Source organism: Myotis daubentonii, chromosome 12 (genome assembly GCF_963259705.1).
Source record: "Myotis daubentonii chromosome 12, mMyoDau2.1, whole genome shotgun sequence".
NCBI classification, from domain to species: domain Eukaryota; kingdom Metazoa; phylum Chordata; class Mammalia; order Chiroptera; family Vespertilionidae; genus Myotis; species Myotis daubentonii.
Window position 1 is genome coordinate 23,076,304 of NC_081851.1, and position 6,000 is coordinate 23,082,303.

Genomic DNA, 6,000 nt, shown 5'->3' on the forward strand with positions numbered 1-6,000 from the left:
CGGTGCCCCAACCCCCTGATCCGCCCTGCTCTGTGTGTGACAAGGGGTGGTACCCCAACTCCCCTATCGGCCCTATTCTGTGAGTGACAGGGGGGAGCTCCTCAACCCCCTGATCGGCCCTGCTCTGTGCATGACAGGGGGGAGCTCCCCAACCCCCTGATGGGCCCTGCTCTGTGAGTGACAGGGGGTGGTGCCGCAACCTCCCCATCGACCCTGCCTTGAGTGTGACAGGGGGTGGTGTCCCAACCCCCAAATCGGCCCTACCCTGAGCATGACTGAGGGTGGCATCGCAACCTCCCAATCTGCCCTGCTCTGTGCATGACAGGGGAAGGCGCCCCAACTCCCCAATCGGCCCTGCTCTGAGCCCGACCAGGGGCTGCACCTAGGGATTGGGCCTGCCCTCTGCCACCCGAAGGCAGGCCTAAGCCAGCAGGTCATTATCTCCCAAGGGGTCCCAGACTGTGAGAGGGCACAGGCCGGGCTGAGGGACCTGCCCTCCCCCCGAGTGCACAAATTTTTGTGCACCGGGCCTCTAGTATTATTAATAACTAGAGGCCTGATACACAAAATACTTGCACTTGGTGGCGGGGGAGGTCCCTCAGCCTGGCCTGCGCCCTCTCACAGTCCAGGAGCCCTTGGGGGATGTCCCGTGGGGAGTGGGCGTAAGCCATCAGTCAGACACCCTAGTGCTGCCACAGAGACAGGGGTGGCTCCTGCCACCACCACTGTGCTCGCCAGCCATGAGCCTGGCTTCTGGCTGAGTGGCACTCCCTCTGTGGGAGTGCACTGACCACCAGCAGGCAGCTCCTGCATTGAACCTTTGCCCCCTGGTGGTCAGTGCATGTCATAGTGACCGGTTGTACTGCCATTCAGTCGATGTGCATATTAGCCTTTTATTATATAGGATATCATTGAGATAAAATTGACTTAGAGTGCAGTGCACAGAGCTTAAGTGCACGAGTTCTGGTCAACAGAACTTGCACTGGTAGGGTCCCTAGCAGCTGCCAGCTGCCGGCCGGGTACTCCCTCCCTCCCCCCAGTTGGCTACCCCCTGGTCCAACTCCCAGAAGAACTCTGGTCAAGGGGACAATTTGCATACTATGCTTTTATTATACTAGAGGCCCGGTGCACAAAAATTTTTGCACTCGGGGGGTGGGGGGTCCCTCAGCCTGGCCTGTGCCCTCTCGCAGTCTGGGACCCCTCAGGAGATAACGACCTGCTGGCTTAGGCCTGCTCCCGGATGGCAGAGGGCAGGCCCAATCCCTAGGTGCAGCCCCTGGTCGGGCTCAGAGCAGGGCCGACTGGGGAGTTGGGGCGCCTTCCCCTGTCATACACAGAGCAGGGCAGATGGGAGGTTGCGATGCCACCCTCAGTCACGCTCAGGGTAGGGCCGATTGGGGGGTTGGGGCACCGCCCCCTGTCACACTCAAGGCAGGGTCGATGGGGAGGTTGCGGCGCCACCCCCTGTCACTCACAGAGCAGGGCACATCAGGGGGGTTGGGGCTCTGTACCCTGTCATGCACAGAGCAGGGCCAATCAGGGGGTTGGGGCGCTCCCCCCTGTCACGCACAGAGCAGGGCCGATCAGGGGGTTGGGGTGCCACCCTCTATCACCCACAGAGCAGGGCCAATCAGGGGGTTGGGGCGCCGCCACTCTCACACTCAGGGCAGGGCCGATGGGGAGGTTATGGCTCTACCCCATCACACACAGAGCAGGGCCCGTGGGGGGGTGGGGGGGGTTGGGGCGCCGCACCCTGTCACACACAGAGCAGGGCCTGTGGGGGGGGGGCGGTTGGGGCGCCGCACCCTGTCACACAGAGAGCCGCAGGGCGATCAGGGGGTTGGGGCGCCTTCCCCTGTCACGAACAGAGCAGGGTGGATAGGGAGGTTGTGGCCCCGCCCTCCGTCACACACAGAGCCACAGGGCGATCAGGGGGTTTGGGCGCTGCCCCCTGTCACGCTGATCCTGGTGCTGGGAGGCCTCTCGGCTCTGCTGATCCCGTTGCCGGGAGGCCTCTTGGCAACGCTGATCCCGGTGCTGGGAGGCATATTACCCTTTTACTATATAGGATAGAGGCCTGGTGCATGGGTGGGGCTGGCTGGTTTGCCCTGAAGGGTGTCCTGGATCAGGGTGGGGGTCCCCACTGGGGTGCCTGGCCAGCCTGGGTGAGGGGATGATGGCTGTTTGCAGCTGGGCACACACCCTTCAGGGTGGGGGTCCCCACTGGGGTGCCTGGCCAGTCTGGGTGAGGGACTGAGGACTGTTTTCAGGCGGACTGAAGCTCCCAACTGCTCCTTTTTTTCTTTTTATTCTGGGCCAGCTTTAGCTCTGGCTCCAGCTCTGAGGCTTCTGCTGCTGAAAGCAGGTATCTGGTTTGTTTCGATTCTATAATCGAAACACTTTATAACTCCAGCTCTAAGATCCCGGCCTCGCTGAAAGCAGGTTTCTGGGGTTTTGTTTAGCTCCTATATTCATTACAATGTTTCTTAAACTGCAGGCTCAGAGGCCGGCAAAACAGGCGGGGAGCGGCGGTTTCCTCTGTCACTGAAGCAAGCAAGCCTCATGTTAGTTTCAAGCTGCCTGGCTGCCAGCCGCCTTCTTGGCTGGCAGTTAATTTGCATATCTCGCTGATTAGCCAATGGGAAGGGTAGCAGTCATACGCCAATTACCATGTTTCTCTTTTATTAGGATAGGATATGCATTTCTGAGAAGACTAAAGATGTTGGCCACATTTTTATGTGTGTTGCTATTTCTATAGTTTTATAGAGTGTCTGTTCAAGTCTTTTCCCATTTTTTTAAAATGGTGTTGTCTTTTTATCATTAAGCTCTGGGAATTATTTATATATTCTGGGTACAAATTTCAGCATAAATTTTTGTGACATAATCCACATTGCAGATATTTTTTCCTACTTTGGGGAATGCCTTTTTTTTTTTCACTTAATAATCGGTGTCTTTTGATAAACAACAGTTTTCTATGTTGATAAAGACCAAGTTACCAGTTCTTTTGTTTACATGTTTAGCTCTTCGGGGATCTGAAGAAACTTCTCCCTATCCTAAAGTCAAAAAGATGGTCTCCTTTGTCTTCCTACAAAGTTCATAATTCTAGAATTTATGTGAGGGTGTATCACACATCTCAACTTATTTCTGTGTGTAGTGTGAGGTAGGGATCAAGGTTAACTTTTCCCGTGTTTATCTAGTTGTTCAGACACCGTTTATTGAAAAGACTTTTCCCATGGAATTGTCTTGACAACCTTGTCAAAAAAATCCACTGATCGTGTGCCAGCGGGTTCATTTCAGGACTCTCCAGCTGTCCCATTCATCTATTTGTCTGTCCTGTGCCAATACCACATAATCTGAGTGTCTTATAATAAGTCTTGAAATCAAGGGGTGAGAGTCCTCTCAGTGTTACCTTTTTCATAATTGCTTTAATGACTCTAGGGTATGTTTTTTTTTTAATTAGGCTTTTTGAATCAACTTGTAAGTTTTGATGAAGGCACTACAACATTTTAAAAATAAGCATTGTGCTCTACTTCCCTCCTTCCCCTCCCCCACCTCTACCCTCTACTGTGAAAACTCTCCAATGACTCCAAAAGCAAGAAAATCCAACCATTTTCCCTGTGGCCCCCACACGGGGCCCTTCGTAGTCTCTGCTCACTCTCTGCTGGGGCCTCAAAGTTGGAAGCCTGGGCAGAGTACTGGGAGGGCTGTCGGATAGGCTGTGCTCCTCCCTTCCGCTTCTGCTCGCCCGGGGCCCTGGCGACCTGGCCCTGGCGACTCCAGGAAAGCCCCATGTAGGAATGATGCAAGGTGGCAGCCCCATGGCTCTGTCTACAGATATAGTTCTCCTTCCACAATAACAATATTGTAGCGTTCTGACAGTTTAGGACTTTCCAATTCTTGCCTTAAATGTCATGCTTCTTCCTACCAAATTCCTTGCTGCTATGGAAAGTTTTCTGACTATTCCTGCCCTGCAATCACTAACTTATCAATATCAATAGCATGTAATGATGAACCTATATTCTAGTGACATTGCCACGTTGACACGTGCACTTCCTCTTCCATTCATGGAAAGTGCATTACTTTACATTCCTTTTAATGAAAAACAGTGGTTGATTTTGTACACCGTCATTTTGTTGAGTTTGTTAGTTCTAACATTTTGTGTGTGTGTGCAATCTTTAGGGTTTTCTACGTATAAGATCATGCCACCTGTGGACAGAGATGGTTTTACTTCTTTTCCAATTTCCCATGCTTGATTTTCACCCACAGCATTTACAACCATGTGACACACTAAACATGTCTTGTCTGTGAGTTTAGTCTGCCTCCTCCCAGACTAAAATGCCAGCTCCATAAAGACAGGTATTTTTGTCTGCTTTGCTCACTGCTTCTTGAACAACACTTGGCTCATAGTGGGTGTTCAATAAATAATTGTAAAAGGAATGAATCACTTCACCTGGCACATAGGAGGAAATTACCAAAGGTTAACAAATTATTGTTAACATATTATTTCATTGCAAGAATAATTGTAACTTAAAATGAAACTATTTCATTATGCAGAATGGTTTAGAGTGCAGAATTCCAGCTGCAGGGGAGTCCCTGGGTGGGTCCCAACTCACTCCCTGGTACTCCCTTTCAAGTAATCCCTGTGGCCATCACAGGTGACAAGTAGGTTGAGGTGCCAATCTATACAGAAGAACTTCTGTAAACAGGCTGCTCTGTCCTGTTATCTCTGCTCAAATCCTCCACAGCCTCCCTTGGGGTCAGGCTGGCCAGGCCAGAGTACTGGCCAAGTGGCCGGTGTCCAAGTCCGTGAAGCTCAAGCTGGAACAGGGACTCCCGCCAGAGACAGCACACAAGTTAGAGCCAGGGGCAGCCCGTCACAGCCCACTAGGAAAGGCCTGGGTCCAGTACAAACAGAAGCCAGAGGGCCAAGGGCAGAGCCAAGACCAGGGTGTCAGAGCCAAGAGCTCAGAGGTCAGGAGCCAGCACTGGGGTAGGAGAGGGTGCCCCTCAGGGTCTGCAGGACCAGTCAGCTGGGGTTTGTGGGCAGCAGGACAGGCCTGGGAGTAACGGCCTGGGGTAAAGGGCTAGTGGCAGGGCAGTCATCCTCAGCCTCTTGGCACCCTCCCTGCTCCGTTCTAGCCCCCGTCCCCCCACCCCACCCCCAGGCCAAGGCTTCGGTGTCACGGCTCCTGGGAAAGACTGCTCCTTCCCGGGTCAATGAGGAACTCAGCCGGCACTCAGCCACGGCCAGGTGCCCTCTCAGATTCTGACCTTAGAATCTTGTTCCATTTTAGATCTGACCGCCCACCCGGTACTTCTCTGAATACAAAACCAAAAGCCATCCCAAACTGAGACTACCTAAAATCCTGATAGAAATAATAGATAATTGTAGTATAATAAATATACACTAAAGCCACACATCTTCTGCCAATTCCCCAACATGCTGAGCTGAAATTGGGCTTCCTGAGAAAACAATGGGTAACTTAGGTCAGCAGTTCTCAAAGTTTATGGTCTCTGGACCCCTTTACACTGTTCAAAATTATCAAGGATTCTGCCCTGGCTGGAGTTCCCAGTAGTTAGAGCATCAGCCCATGCACTGAAGGGTCATGCATTTGATTCCCAGTTAAGGGCATGTATATGGATTGTGGGTTCACTCCCCCCCCACCACCACTCCCACCAGCTGTGGCATATGTGGAAGGCAACCAGTTGATGTTTCTCTCTCTCTCCCTCTCCTTCTCCCTCTCTGCCCTGCTCTCCCCACTTCCCCCCCTCCCTCCCTCCCTTCCATTCTCTCTGAAAAGCAATTGCGGGGGGGGGGGGGGAGGGAATAGCCTCTGGTGAGGATTCACAACAACAACATTTATCAAGGATTCCAAAAAGCATTTGTTTATGTGGGTTATATCTATCGACTTACCATCCAGTAATTAAAACGGAAAAAAACTTAAATTTTTATTCATTTAAAAAATAATAAACCCATGTTAATGTAAATGACATAATTCT